General features: G+C 39.9%; 1 protein-coding gene across 5 annotated transcripts in view; it reads left to right on the forward strand.

Annotated features, from left to right (window-relative positions):
• Window positions 1-714: 714 nt before the first annotated feature.
• Window positions 715-16302, forward strand: part of LOC126249596 (uncharacterized) — a 35602-nt gene continuing 20014 nt past the window's right edge. For 2 of the 5 annotated variants that reach the window (XR_007545622.1, XR_007545623.1), the window contains exons 1-3: window positions 4090-4330; window positions 7579-7836; window positions 12513-12770. The gene's annotated coding sequence lies outside the window, so the exon portion shown is untranslated. Of the gene's footprint in view, window positions 810-4072; window positions 4331-7578; window positions 7837-12512; window positions 12771-16302 lie in introns of those variants that run through there. The other 3 variants (XM_049951258.1, XR_007545624.1, XR_007545625.1) reach the window with 3 other exon arrangements.

Genomic DNA, 16302 nt, shown 5'->3' on the forward strand with positions numbered 1-16302 from the left:
ATGAAATCGCTTCAATCATTTGTAATAGCCCTGTATAATTAAGGCGAGGATGGCCAATGATCACTTCAGTGCAGATGCGCACAACACTCTAACTCATAAGGGAATCAGTGAACTCCCACAAGTAACGAAGATAACAGGCAAGGGGCACTGCATCAGTATTGTCTGTTTAAGTTAACAATTTACATCTGACACAGGTGTCCTAGGGCAGTCCATGCAGTATGATGACTCTGTGTCTGGATGGCGCAGTAGTCAGCACATCTGCCTAGTAAGCAGCAGACCTGAGTTTGAATCCCAATCCAGCAGAAATTTTCAACTTTCAGTTTTGATTTAAATCAATGATCACTGGCAGCTATTGTCATGAATTCCTTTGTGCCGTAAGTATGACACACAGCTATTATTTGAGAATTATCTATCAAAAAAGAATGGTTTGAGAGCCAATGTGTTTATCAGTAATATATAGTCTTTGAAGATATTAGTATTTTGGGGTATATGTTCATTTTAATATAAGGTGCAATTTGTGATTCATTCTTTATAGTGTCCTTGTAGTGTAAGGTTCTTCATTTGCATAGTAATTTGTGATTTTTGTCATGGAAGTAATGCATAATGTTAATAAGTGTGTCAGTGGGAAGAGCTGCTTGTAGTATGGTATGTGTACTGAGTCCTTCTGTCATGTGTGTTTTGCTAATGGCACATTGATTTCTGTTTACAGGTAATGATATCATTTTCAATACATTTTGGTGTTGTGGTACTATGTGCATGTCAGGTCCTTTGTCCAAAGTAATTTTTCCTATACAAGTCAATTATTTGAGGTAGGTATCTTATGTGAGTAATGAGACATTAGTAGTTTCTGTAACTTGCAAAATGAAATACATTTTATGACATGAAGAGTATTCCTACGTATCAGTGTTATACTAGCATGTTTCCAGTCAGTCACAATTGAAGGGTTTGGTGCAAGAGGGTGGTAACTCCAAAAGTCATGAAAAACTGCATATTGCATCTGTGTATGCCATAAAATTAGTTGCCTATCTGATGCAACAATGAGGCAGATTCACTGGAAAACTGATGGTAATACATGTGATTAAAACTTTAATACCTTTTGCATTTTGGGCAAAAAAGAGACTCTTCCAAGATGTACCTCTCTCTTGCCCCAATGTGTTTCAGCAGTTACTCAGTAGAGAGAAGCACATTCTGACTCTTGTGCATGTTGCTTTGAGTTCTCCAGCTGGTAGTTGGTTAAATATTGGAGAGTAGTTAGTGATGTGAGTGAACCTTGAGCAGATTCAGGCAGTGACATAGGAAATTAATCTTCACAGAAAAATGTAAATGTGAGTTATGAAAGCAGGTGAAAGTGGTTGAGAAATCCAATGATGTGGAAAAAGAATCTGAGGAAGTTGAGAAGTGCTATGAGTGAAGAATGTATAGGTTTTACTGGAAAAGTTCTACCAAGCAGGAAGCCTGCTAAAGACGGAAGATGCAAGGGAAACTGCTTGTTGATTCTTACAGATGATGAGAAAACTGATGTCTTCACATTTTTCTGTGAAATAGAAAATCAATAACATCAATACTTAAGTGGTTCAATAACAGTATGACGTATCATGAGATGTGAACCAACAATAGGGCCAGGGGTTGTTGAGATTGCAGTTTCAAGTTTAAGGTACATGTGAAATGCAACATTTTCAGAAATGAATGTCTGTTTATATGTTGCTATGTAGATTAGTGGAGTTTCATTCTATATTGTTTCTTTTTAGGTTAGGATGGGACGAAAGGAACCATTTTTTGAACCATCTACTGATGCATCTTACTGTTGTCAACTTTGGATGTATAACTTCTATGCCTATGGAACCAAGAATTAGACAGCACTCTTATATATGTATGATGAATCAACTGGAAAGAAAAGTGCAAATGAGACAATCAGCTTCCTGAAACACTACTTTGAGAATATATTGACTAGAGATATTAGACATCTATACACATTCTCAGACAACTGTTGTGAGAGAGGAAAAAAAAGGAATGTAAGAAAATAGTGAAAAAGACATCACCATCAAAGTCCCATGTAATCACTACTACTACTACTATAAATAGTGACTTTGTGAGTCATCAAAATCCTTAACTTCCTAGAAACCTTTAAAGGTGACACCAAAGATAGATTTCTAGTGTCTATTTACTGAGTAATGTATTTTGTGTCATTCACAACAGTGATGTCATAGAATGTAGTGTATCTGCAAGCATCGCTATCTTTTGCAAGTTCAAGCTGCTGAGGCAATCTCAGAATATTACCCTCACTGCTCAATGTGCATAACAAGGAAAGCTGCCATTAAAACTCGCTAAACTAAAAGACATAATGACATTGGCAGAGTAGTACATACCACATAATGACAAGCAGTATTACGAAGCACTGAAGTGTACATTACATGAGGGAAGTGCAGACTGTACTGACTATCTTACAGAAAAGAAAGATAACACTTCAGTATTGAACATTCATCATGCAGTGGTGATTAGTTTTGTTTTATTGTGTGTGCATATTTAGATACAAAGAGCATAAGTCTTCATTCTACATTTGCTTTGTCATCTTCCACTTTAATGATTTGGATAATCAAATATTTACACATATTTCTAATACTTTGATCAAAGACAGATGTAACTCCATGTTATTATTTATATTAATATAAATAGTACTAATTGGTCTGAACATTACCACCTCAAAGTAGGTGCTTCGAGAATATATCTCTCTGAACTATTCCAGCTGTATGAAATACATTAATCAGTATTCTGTGACCCCCCCCCCCCCACCCAAAAAAAAAATAAAATAAAAAATAAATAAAAATAAAAAAAAACCTTCAGTTGTTGCCTGGGATACTGCTCTTGAGAATGCATTATATTTGAAGCAATGTAACTTTCAGATGCTACTTTGGCATTATTTTGAGGGACTTGATTTATTGTACCCTATGCCCACTATAACTGGTGATACATTGTGTTGTCTGCTGTACACTCCAGGAGATAAAATGTGGCATTGTTGGTAATGTGGATATGAAAATTTTCAACTAACTAAAACTTCAACTAGATTTTAAGATTTTTGCAAATATTCCCAACATATACGTAGCATTGCACTTATGGTATCTTTTTGGTTAAAATAGGACATCCATTTCATAACTTTTATATCATGTGTGTTCGATAGGAATTTTCCATAACTTTTATTGTGGCCTTGTATAGTTGAAATGTGGACTCATTTGTCAGAAACAGGTAGGTTCAAGCTACTGAAAACGGATTCCTTGTTGGAAACATATTTTATAAAAAGGTGTGATCTGTGTTGTGAAAAAATTTCATTCTTTTACAACTATTGAGTTAAAATACATTGTCTCTTACTTATATTTATTCCTAACATCTAGCTTATGATATAATAATGCACTAATACAGATGTTCAGTAACAGGCTTTTTTGTTCTTTTTTGTAGAGGAGTTTGTTTTTCAATTGACTAATGATTTTAGTGTTGGAATGCACTGGAAGAAGTGTACTCCAGAAGATAAGGACGTACATATTTAACAGTGCAGACATTAAACAGGATACCTGAGCGCACATTCAACCAGATTTTGAAGTTGTTGTCAGAGTCCAACAGTCCAACCACACTGCACTGGTGTATGAGAATTTAATTTTTAGGTTATGACAGTATTGGAAACAGCCTACATCCTATCTTATGTCCTCAATTATGAAACTTTTGCTGTGCTTACATATGTTTCTATAACAGATCATATATTGTGGTTGCTCAATTAGAGCAGTCCTGAGTGCTCAAAACTGATTTGTCATGGTGTGATGCAAAATCATATACACTAAGCTACTGTGCAGTAAGCTTACAAACACAGAAATGTGACCAAGACATAAAAAATTCTCATTTCAGTTTTTATAGCTTGTGCTGAGGTCCACTGTTACAATAAAAGAGATACTCTGTAGTACATAGTTGGCCACATTAATGCATGCAGCCAGCAGTCCATCCCTTGAGGTTGGAAGTTACTAGACTGTTACATAATTCCATTTTAGCTTAAAGTCAAGTTTGTCTTCCCTTTATTCTGCTTTGGTAGGTATGGTAAGAGGGGCTGGCTGCAGTTCACAAACAGCTGAATGCCAATGTGGAGGTTGGCCATCTGTCCACACCTATTTGTCCTGTGGGTGAGCAGCTCGCTGCTCCTTCAGCAGAGTCCGAGCTGGTGCATTATGGAGCCGCCTTAGGAAGATAATGTTCAGGACTGGAAAGAGAGTCAATGTGTACTCAGTGCACCTGCTGGGGGGCCTCATCAGAGATGTGAAGACAGCCTTGCCTTACAAGTCAATTATTTGAGGTAGGTATCTTATGTGAGTAATGAGACATTAGTAGTTTCTGTAACTTGTAAAATGAAATACATTTTATGACATGAAGAGTATTCCTACGTATCAGTGTTATACTAGCATGTTTCCAGTCAGTCACAATTGAAGGGTTTGGTGCAAGAGGGTGGTAACTCCAAAAGTCATGAAAAACTGCATATTGCATCTGTGTATGCCATAAAATTAGTTGCCTATCTGATGCAACAATGAGGCAGATTCACTGGAAAACTGATGGTAATACATGTGATTAAAACTTTAATACCTTTTGCATTTTGGGCAAAAAAGAGACTCTTCCAAGATGTACCTCTCTCTTGCCCCAATGTGTTTCAGCAGTTACTCAGTAGAGAGAAGCACATTCTGACTCTTGTGCATGTTGCTTTGAGTTCTCCAGCTGGTAGTTGGTTAAATATTGGAGAGTAGTTAGTGATGTGAGTGAACCTTGAGCAGATTCAGGCAGTGACATAGGAAATTAATCTTCACAGAAAAATGTAAATGTGAGTTATGAAAGCAGGTGAAAGTGGTTGAGAAATCCAATGATGTGGAAAAAGAATCTGAGGAAGTTGAGAAGTGCTATGAGTGAAGAATGTATAGGTTTTACTGGAAAAGTTCTACCAAGCAGGAAGCCTGCTAAAGACGGAAGGTGCAAGGGAAACTGCTTGTTGATTCTTACAGATGATGAGAAAACTGATGTCTTCACATTTTTCTGTGAAATAGAAAATCAATAACATCAATACTTAAGTGGTTCAATAACAGTATGAAGTATCATGAGATGTGGACCAACAACAGGGCCAGGGGTTGTTGAGATTGCAGTTTCAAGTTTAAGGTACATGTGAAATGCAACATTTTCAGAAATGAATGTCTGTTTATATGTTGCTATGTAGATTAGTGGAGTTTCATTCTATATTGTTTCTTTTTAGGTTAGGATGGGACAAAAGGAACCATTTCTTGAACCATCTACTGATGCATCTTACTGTTGTCAACTTTGGATGTATAACTTCTATGTCTATGGAACCAAGAATTAGACAGCACTCTTATATATGTATGATGAATCGACTGGAAAGAAAAGTGCAAATGAGACAATCAGCTTTCTGAAACACTACTTTGAGAATATATTGACTAGAGATATTAGACATCTATACACATTCTCAGACAACTGTTGTGAGAGAGGAAAAAAAAAGGAATGTAAGAAAATAGTGAAAAAGACATCACCATCAAAGTCCCATGTAATCACTACTACTACTACTATAAATAGTGACTTTGTGAGTCATCAAAATCCTTAACTTCCTAGAAACCTTTAAAGGTGACACCAAAGATAGATTTCTAGTGTCTATTTACTGAGTAATGTATTTTGTGTCAGTCACAACAGTGATGTCATAGAATGTAGTGTATCTGCAAGCATCGCTATCTTTTGCAAGTTCAAGCTGCTGAAGCAATCTCAGAATATTACCCTCACTGCTCAATGTGCATAACAAGGAAAGCTGCCATTAAAACTCGCTAAACTAAAAGACATAATGACATTGGCAGAGTAGTACATACCACATAATGACAAGCAGTATTACGAAGCACTGAAGTGTACATTACATGAGGGAAGTGCAGACTGTACTGACTATCTTACAGAAAAGAAAGATAACACTTCAGTATTGAACATTCATCATGCAGTGGTGATTAGTTTTGTTTTATTGTGTTTGCATATTTAGATTCAAAGAGCATAAGTCTTCATTCTACATTTGCTTTGTCATCTTCCACTTTAATGATTTGGATAATCAAATATTTAAACATATTTCTAATATTTTGATCAAAGACAGATGTAACTCCATGTTATTATTTATATTAATATAATAGTACTAATTGGTCTGAACATTACCACCTCAAAGTAGGTGCTTCGAGAATATATCTCTCCGAACTATTCCAGCTGTATGAAATACATTAATCAGTATCCTGTGACCCCCCCCCCCAAAAAAAAAAAAGAAAAAAAAAGAAAAAAAAAACCTTCAGTTGTTGCCTGGGATACTGCTCTTGAGAATTCATTACATTTGAAGCAATGTAACTTTCAGATGCTACTTTGGCATTATTTTGAGGGACTTGATTTATTGTACCCTATGCCCACTATAACTGGTGATACATTGTGTTGTCTGCTGTACACTCCAGGAGATAGAATGTGGCATTGTTGGTAATGTGGATATAAAAATTTTCAACTAACTAAAACTTCAACTAGATTTTAAGATTTTTGCAAATATTCCCAACATATACGTAGCATTGCACTTATGGTATCTTATTGGTTAAAATAGGACATCCATTTCATAACTTTTATATCATGTGTGTTCGGTAGGAATTTTCCATAACTTTTATTGTGGCGTTGTATAGTTGAAATGTGGACTCATTTGTCAGAAACAGGTAGGTTCAAGCTACTGAAAACGGATTCCTTGTTGGAAACATATTTTATAAAAAGGTGTGATCTGTGTTGTGAAAAAATTTCATTCTTTTACAACTATTGAGTTAAAATACATTGTCTCTTACTTATATTTATTCCTAACATCTAGCTTATGATATAATAATGCACTAATACAGATGTTCAGTAACAGGCTTTTTTGTTCTTTTTTGTAGAGGAGTTTGTTTTTCAATTGACTAATGATTTTAGTGTTGGAATGCACTGGAAGAAGTGTACTCCAGAAGATAAGGACGTACATATTTAACAGTGCAGACATTAAACAGGATACCAGAGCGCACATTCAACCAGATTTTGAAGTTGTTCTCAGTTTCCAACAGTCCAGCCACACTGCACTGGTGTATGAGAATTTAATTTTTAGGTTATGACAGTATTGGAAACAGCCTACATCCTATCTTATGTCCTCAATTATGAAACTTTTGCTGTGCTTACATATGTTTCTATAACAGATCATATATTGTGGTTGCTCAATTAGAGCAGTCCTGAGTGCTCAAAACTGATTTGTCATGGTGTGATGCAAAATCATATACACTAAGCTACTGTGCAGTAAGCTTACAAACACAGAAATGTGACCAAGACATAAAAAATTCTCATTTCAGTTTTTATAGCTTGTGCTGAGGTCCACTGTTACAATAAAAGAGATACTCTGTAGTACATAGTTGGCCACATTAATGCATGCAGCCAGCAGTCCATCCCTTGAGGTTGGAAGTTACTAGACTGTTACATAATTCCATTTTAGCTTAAAGTCAAGTTTGTCTTCCCTTTATTCTGCTTTGGTAGGTATGGTAGGAGGGGCTGGCTGCAGTTCACAAACAGCTGAATGCCAATGTGGAGGTTGGCCATCTGTCCACACCTATTTGTCCTGTGGGTGAGCAGCTCGCTGCTCCTTCAGCAGAGTCCGAGCTGGTGCATTATGGAGCCGCCTTAGGAAGATAATGTTCAGGACTGGAAAGAGAGTCAATGTGTACTCAGTGCACCTGCTGGGGGGCCTCATCAGAGATGTGAAGACAGCCTTGCCTTACAAGTCAATTATTTGAGGTAGGTATCTTATGTGAGTAATGAGACATTAGTAGTTTCTGTAACTTGTAAAATGAAATACATTTTATGACATGAAGAGTATTCCTACGTATCAGTGTTATACTAGCATGTTTCCAGTCAGTCACAATTGAAGGGTTTGGTGCAAGAGGGTGGTAACTCCAAAAGTCATGAAAAACTGCATATTGCATCTGTGTATGCCATAAAATTAGTTGCCTATCTGATGCAACAATGAGGCAGATTCACTGGAAAACTGATGGTAATACATGTGATTAAAACTTTAATACCTTTTGCATTTTGGGCAAAAAAGAGACTCTTCCAAGATGTACCTCTCTCTTGCCCCAATGTGTTTCAGCAGTTACTCAGTAGAGAGAAGCACATTCTGACTCTTGTGCATGTTGCTTTGAGTTCTCCAGCTGGTAGTTGGTTAAATATTGGAGAGTAGTTAGTGATGTGAGTGAACCTTGAGCAGATTCAGGCAGTGACATAGGAAATTAATCTTCACAGAAAAATGTAAATGTGAGTTATGAAAGCAGGTGAAAGTGGTTGAGAAATCCAATGATGTGGAAAAAGAATCTGAGGAAGTTGAGAAGTGCTATGAGTGAAGAATGTATAGGTTTTACTGGAAAAGTTCTACCAAGCAGGAAGCCTGCTAAAGACGGAAGGTGCAAGGGAAACTGCTTGTTGATTCTTACAGATGATGAGAAAACTGATGTCTTCACATTTTTCTGTGAAATAGAAAATCAATAACATCAATACTTAAGTGGTTCAATAACAGTATGAAGTATCATGAGATGTGGACCAACAACAGGGCCAGGGGTTGTTGAGATTGCAGTTTCAAGTTTAAGGTACATGTGAAATGCAACATTTTCAGAAATGAATGTCTGTTTATATGTTGCTATGTAGATTAGTGGAGTTTCATTCTATACTGTTTCTTTTTAGGTTAGGATGGGACAAAAGGAACCATTTCTTGAACCATCTACTGATGCATCTTACTGTTGTCAACTTTGGATGTATAACTTCTATGTCTATGGAACCAAGAATTAGACAGCACTCTTATATATGTATGATGAATCGACTGGAAAGAAAAGTGCAAATGAGACAATCAGCTTTCTGAAACACTACTTTGAGAATATATTGACTAGAGATATTAGACATCTATACACATTCTCAGACAACTGTTGTGAGAGAGGAAAAAAAAGGAATGTAAGAAAATAGTGAAAAAGACATCACCATCAAAGTCCCATGTAATCACTACTACTACTACTATAAATAGTGACTTTGTGAGTCATCAAAATCCTTAACTTCCTAGAAACCTTTAAAGGTGACACCAAAGATAGATTTCTAGTGTCTATTTACTGAGTAATGTATTTTGTGTCAGTCACAACAGTGATGTCATAGAATGTAGTGTATCTGCAAGCATCGCTATCTTTTGCAAGTTCAAGCTGCTGAAGCAATCTCAGAATATTACCCTCACTGCTCAATGTGCATAACAAGGAAAGCTGCCATTAAAACTCGCTAAACTAAAAGACATAATGACATTGGCAGAGTAGTACATACCACATAATGACAAGCAGTATTACGAAGCACTGAAGTGTACATTACATGAGGGAAGTGCAGACTGTACTGACTATCTTACAGAAAAGAAAGATAACACTTCAGTATTGAACATTCATCATGCAGTGGTGATTAGTTTTGTTTTATTGTGTTTGCATATTTAGATTCAAAGAGCATAAGTCTTCATTTTACATTTGCTTTGTCATCTTCCACTTTAATGATTTGGATAATCAAATACACTCCTGGAAATTGAAATAAGAACACCGTGAATTCATTGTCTCAGGAAGGGGAAACTTTATTGACACATTCCTGGGGTCAGATACATCACATGATCACACTGACAGAACCACAGGCACATAGACACAGGCATCAGAGCATGCACAATGTCGGCACTAGTACAGTGTATATCCACCTTTCGCAGCAATGCAGGCTGCTATTCTCCCATGGAGACGATCGTAGAGATGCTGGATGTAGTCCTGTGGAACGGCTTGCCATGCCATTTCCACCTGGCGCCTCAGTTGGACCAGCGTTCGTGCTGGACGTGCAGACCGCGTGAGACGACACTTCATCCAGTCCCAAACATGCTCAATGGGGGACAGATCTGGAGATCTTGCTGGCCAGGGTAGTTGACTTACACCTTCTAGAGCACGTTGGGTGGCACGGGATACATGCGGACGTGCTTTGTCCTGTTGGAACAGCAAGTTCCCTTGCCGGTCTAGGAATGGTAGAATGATGGGTTCGATGACGGTTTGGATGTACCGTGCACTATTCAGTGTCCCCTCGACGATCACCAGTGGTGTACGGCCAGTGTAGGAGATCGCTCCCCACACCATGATGCCGGATGTTGGCCCTGTGTGCCTCGGTCGTATGCAGTCCTGATTGTGGCGCTCACCTGCACGGCGCCAAACACGCATACGACCATCATTGGCACCAAGGCAGAAGCGACTCTCATCGCTGAAGACGACACGTCTCCATTCGTCCCTCCATTCACGCCTGTCGCGACACCACTGGAGGCGGGCTGCACGATGTTGGGGCGTGAGCGGAAGACGGCCTAACGGTGTGCGGGACCGTAGCCCAGCTTCATGGAGACGGTTGCGAATGGTCCTCGCCGATACCCCAGGAGCAACAGTGTCCCTAATTTGCTGGGAAGTGGCGGTGCGGTTCCCTACGGCACTGAGTGGGATCCTACGGTCTTGGCGTGCATCCGTGCGTCGCTGCGGTCCGGTCCCAGGTCGACGGGCACGTGCACCTTCCGCCGACCACTGGCGACGACATCGATGTTCTGTGGAGACCTCACGCCCCACGTGTTGAGCAATTCGGCGGTACGTCCACCCGGCCTCCCGCATGCCCACTATACGCCCTCGCTCAAAGTCCGTCAACTGCACATACGGTTCACGTCCATGCTGTCGCGGCATGCTACCAGTGTTAAAGACTGCGATGGAGCTCCGTGTGCCACGGCAAACTGGCTGACACTGACGGCGGCGGTGCACAAATGCTGCGCAGCTAGCGCCATTCGACGGCCAACACCGCAGGTCCTGGTGTGTCCGCTGTGCCGTGCGTGTGATCATTGCTTGTACAGCCCTCTCGCAGTGTCCGGAGCAAGTATGGTGGGTCTGACACACCGGTGTCAATGTGTTCTTTTTTCCATTTCCAGGAGTGTATTTAAACATATTTCTAATATTTTGATCAAAGACAGATGTAACTCCATGTTATTATTTATATTAATATAAATAGTACTAATTGGTCTGAACATTACCACCTCAAAGTAGTTGCTTCGAGAATATATCTCTCCGAACTATTCCAGCTGTATGAAATACATTAATCAGTATTCTGTGACCCACCCCCCCCCCCCCAAAAAAAAAGAAAAAAAAAGAAAAAAAAAACCCTTCAGTTGTTGCCTGGGATACTGCTCTTGAGAATTCATTATATTTGAAGCAATGTAACTTTCAGATGCTACTTTGGCATTATTTTGAGGGACTTGATTTATTGTACCCTATGCCCACTATAACTGGTGATACATTGTGTTGTCTGCTGTACACTCCAGGAGATAAAATGTGGCATTGTTGGTAATGTGGATATGAAAATTTTCAACTAACTAAAACTTCAACTAGATTTTAAGATTTTTGCAAATATTCCCAACATATACGTAGCATTGCACTTATGGTATCTTATTGGTTAAAATAGGACATCCATTTCATAACTTTTATATCATGTGTGTTCGATAGGAATTTTCCATAACTTTTATTGTGGCCTTGTATAGTTGAAATGTGGACTCATTTGTCAGAACCAGGTAGGTTCAAGCTACTGAAAACAGATTCCTTGTTGGAAACATATTTTATAAAAAGGTGTGATCTGTGTTGTGAAAAAATTTCATTCTTTTACAACTATTGAGTTAAAATACATTGTCTCTTACTTATATTTATTCCTAACATCTAGCTTATGATATAATAATGCACTAATACAGATGTTCAGTAACAGGCTTTTTTGTTCTTTTTTGTAGAGGAGTTTGTTTTTCAATTGACTAATGATTTTAGTGTTGGAATGCACTGGAAGAAGTGTACTCCAGAAGATAAGGACGTACATATTTAACAGTGCAGACATTAAACAGGATACCAGAGCGCACATTCAACCAGATTTTGAAGTTGTTCTCAGTTTCCAACAGTCCAGCCACACTGCACTGGTGTATGAGAATTTAATTTTTAGGTTATGACAGTATTGGAAACAGCCTACATCCTATCTTATGTCCTCAATTATGAAACTTTTGCTGTGCTTACATATGTTTCTATAACAGATCATATATTGTGGTTGCTCAATTAGAGCAGTCCTGAGTGCTCAAAACTGATTTGTCATGGTGTGATGCAAAATCATATACACTAAGCTACTGTGCAGTAAGCTTACAAACACAGAAATGTGACCAAGACATAAAAAATTCTCATTTCAGTTTTTATAGCTTGTGCTGAGGTCCACTGTTACAATAAAAGAGATACTCTGTAGTACATAGTTGGCCACATTAATGCATGCAGCCAGCAGTCCATCCCTTGAGGTTGGAAGTTACTAGACTGTTACATAATTCCATTTTAGCTTAAAGTCAAGTTTGTCTTCCCTTTATTCTGCTTTGGTAGGTATGGTAGGAGGGGCTGGCTGCAGTTCACAAACAGCTGAATGCCAATGTGGAGGTTGGCCATCTGTCCACACCTATTTGTCCTGTGGGTGAGCAGCTCGCTGCTCCTTCAGCAGAGTCCGAGCTGGTGCATTATGGAGCCGCCTTAGGAAGATAATGTTCAGGACTGGAAAGAGAGTCAATGTGTACTCAGTGCACCTGCTGGGGGGCCTCATCAGAGATGTGAAGACAGCCTTGCCTTACAAGTCAATTATTTGAGGTAGGTATCTTATGTGAGTAATGAGACATTAGTAGTTTCTGTAACTTGTAAAATGAAATACATTTTATGACATGAAGAGTATTCCTACGTATCAGTGTTATACTAGCATGTTTCCAGTCAGTCACAATTGAAGGGTTTGGTGCAAGAGGGTGGTAACTCCAAAAGTCATGAAAAACTGCATATTGCATCTGTGTATGCCATAAAATTAGTTGCCTATCTGATGCAACAATGAGGCAGATTCACTGGAAAACTGATGGTAATACATGTGATTAAAACTTTAATACCTTTTGCATTTTGGGCAAAAAAGAGACTCTTCCAAGATGTACCTCTCTCTTGCCCCAATGTGTTTCAGCAGTTACTCAGTAGAGAGAAGCACATTCTGACTCTTGTGCATGTTGCTTTGAGTTCTCCAGCTGGTAGTTGGTTAAATATTGGAGAGTAGTTAGTGATGTGAGTGAACCTTGAGCAGATTCAGGCAGTGACATAGGAAATTAATCTTCACAGAAAAATGTAAATGTGAGTTATGAAAGCAGGTGAAAGTGGTTGAGAAATCCAATGATGTGGAAAAAGAATCTGAGGAAGTTGAGAAGTGCTATGAGTGAAGAATGTATAGGTTTTACTGGAAAAGTTCTACCAAGCAGGAAGCCTGCTAAAGACGGAAGGTGCAAGGGAAACTGCTTGTTGATTCTTACAGATGATGAGAAAACTGATGTCTTCACATTTTTCTGTGAAATAGAAAATCAATAACATCAATACTTAAGTGGTTCAATAACAGTATGAAGTATCATGAGATGTGGACCAACAACAGGGCCAGGGGTTGTTGAGATTGCAGTTTCAAGTTTAAGGTACATGTGAAATGCAACATTTTCAGAAATGAATGTCTGTTTATATGTTGCTATGTAGATTAGTAGAGTTTCATTCTATACTGTTTCTTTTTAGGTTAGGATGGGACAAAAGGAACCATTTCTTGAACCATCTACTGATGCATCTTACTGTTGTCAACTTTGGATGTATAACTTCTATGTCTATGGAACCAAGAATTAGACAGCACTCTTATATATGTATGATGAATCGACTGGAAAGAAAAGTGCAAATGAGACAATCAGCTTTCTGAAACACTACTTTGAGAATATATTGACTAGAGATATTAGACATCTATACACATTCTCAGACAACTGTTGTGAGAGAGGAAAAAAAAAGGAATGTAAGAAAATAGTGAAAAAGACATCACCATCAAAGTCCCATGTAATCACTACTACTACTACTATAAATAGTGACTTTGTGAGTCATCAAAATCCTTAACTTCCTAGAAACCTTTAAAGGTGACACCAAAGATAGATTTCTAGTGTCTATTTACTGAGTAATGTATTTTGTGTCAGTCACAACAGTGATGTCATAGAATGTAGTGTATCTGCAAGCATCGCTATCTTTTGCAAGTTCAAGCTGCTGAAGCAATCTCAGAATATTACCCTCACTGCTCAATGTGCATAACAAGGAAAGCTGCCATTAAAACTCGCTAAACTAAAAGACATAATGACATTGGCAGAGTAGTACATACCACATAATGACAAGCAGTATTACGAAGCACTGAAGTGTACATTACATGAGGGAAGTGCAGACTGTACTGACTATCTTACAGAAAAGAAAGATAACACTTCAGTATTGAACATTCATCATGCAGTGGTGATTAGTTTTGTTTTATTGTGTTTGCATATTTAGATTCAAAGAGCATAAGTCTTCATTTTACATTTGCTTTGTCATCTTCCACTTTAATGATTTGGATAATCAAATACACTCCTGGAAATTGAAATAAGAACACCGTGAATTCATTGTCCCAGGAAGGGGAAACTTTATTGACACATTCCTGGGGTCAGATACATCACATGTTCACACTGACAGAACCACAGGCACATAGACACAGGCATCAGAGCATGCACAATGTCGGCACTAGTACAGTGTATATCCACCTTTCGCAGCAATGCAGGCTGCTATTCTCCCATGGAGACGATCGTAGAGATGCTGGATGTAGTCCTGTGGAACGGCTTGCCATGCCATTTCCACCTGGCGCCTCAGTTGGACCAGCGTTCGTGCTGGACGTGCAGACCGCGTGAGATGACACTTCATCCAGTCCCAAACATGCTCAATGGGGGACAGATCCGGAGATCTTGCTGGCCAGGGTAGTTGACTTACACCTTCTAGAGCACGTTGGGTGGCACGGGATACATGCGGACGTGCGTTGTCCTGTTGGAACAGCAAGTTCCCTTGCCGGTCTAGGAATGGTAGAATGATGGGTTCGATGACGGTTTGGATGTACCGTGCACTATTCAGTGTCCCCTCGACGATCACCAGTGGTGTACGGCCAGTGTAGGAGATCGCTCCCCACACCATGATGCCGGGTGTTGGCCCTGTGTGCCTCGGTCGTATGCAGTCCTGATTGTGGCGCTCACCTGCACGGCGCCAAACACGCATACGACCATCATTGGCACCAAGGCAGAAGCGACTCTCATCGCTGAAGACGACACGTCTCCATTCGTCCCTCCATTCACGCCTGTCGCGACACCACTGGAGGCGGGCTGCACGATGTTGGGGCGTGAGCGGAAGACGGCCTAACGGTGTGCGGGACCGTAGCCCAGCTTCATGGAGACGGTTGCGAATGGTCCTCGCCGATACCCCAGGAGCAACAGTGTCCCTAATTTGCTGGGAAGTGGCGGTGCGGTTCCCTACGGCACTGAGTGGGATCCTACGGTCTTGGCGTGCATCCGTGCGTCGCTGCGGTCCAGTCCCAGGTCGACGGGCACGTGCACCTTCCGCCGACCACTGGCGACGACATCGATGTTCTGTGGAGACCTCACGCCCCACGTGTTGAGCAATTCGGCGGTACGTCCACCCGGCCTCCCGCATGCCCACTATACGCCCTCGCTCAAAGTCCGTCAACTGCACATACGGTTCACGTCCATGCTGTCGCGGCATGCTACCAGTGTTAAAGACTGCGATGGAGCTCCGTGTGCCACGGCAAACTGGCTGACACTGACGGCGGCGGTGCACAAATGCTGCGCAGCTAGCACCATTCGACGGCCAACACCGCGGGTCCTGGTGTGTCCGCTGTGCCGTGCGTGTGATCATTGCTTGTACAGCCCTCTCGCAGTGTCCGGAGCAAGTATGGTGGGTCTGACACACCGGTGTCAATGTGTTCTTTTTTCCATTTCCAGGAGTGTATTTAAACATATTTCTAATATTTTGATCAAAGACAGATGTAACTCCATGTTATTATTTATATTAATATAAATAGTACTAATTGGTCTGAACATTACCACCTCAAAGTAGGTGCTTCGAGAATATATCTCTCCGAACTATTCCAGCTGTATGAAATACATTAATCAGTATTCTGTGACCCTCACCCCCCCCCCCCACCCCCCACCCCAAAAAAAATGTAACTTTCAGATGCTACTTTGGCATTATTTTGAGGGACTTGATTTATTGTACCCTATGCCCACTATAACTGGTGATACATTGTGTTGTCTGCTGTACACTC

This window comes from Schistocerca nitens, chromosome 3 (assembly GCF_023898315.1).
Source record: "Schistocerca nitens isolate TAMUIC-IGC-003100 chromosome 3, iqSchNite1.1, whole genome shotgun sequence".
NCBI lineage: Eukaryota > Metazoa > Arthropoda > Insecta > Orthoptera > Acrididae > Schistocerca > Schistocerca nitens.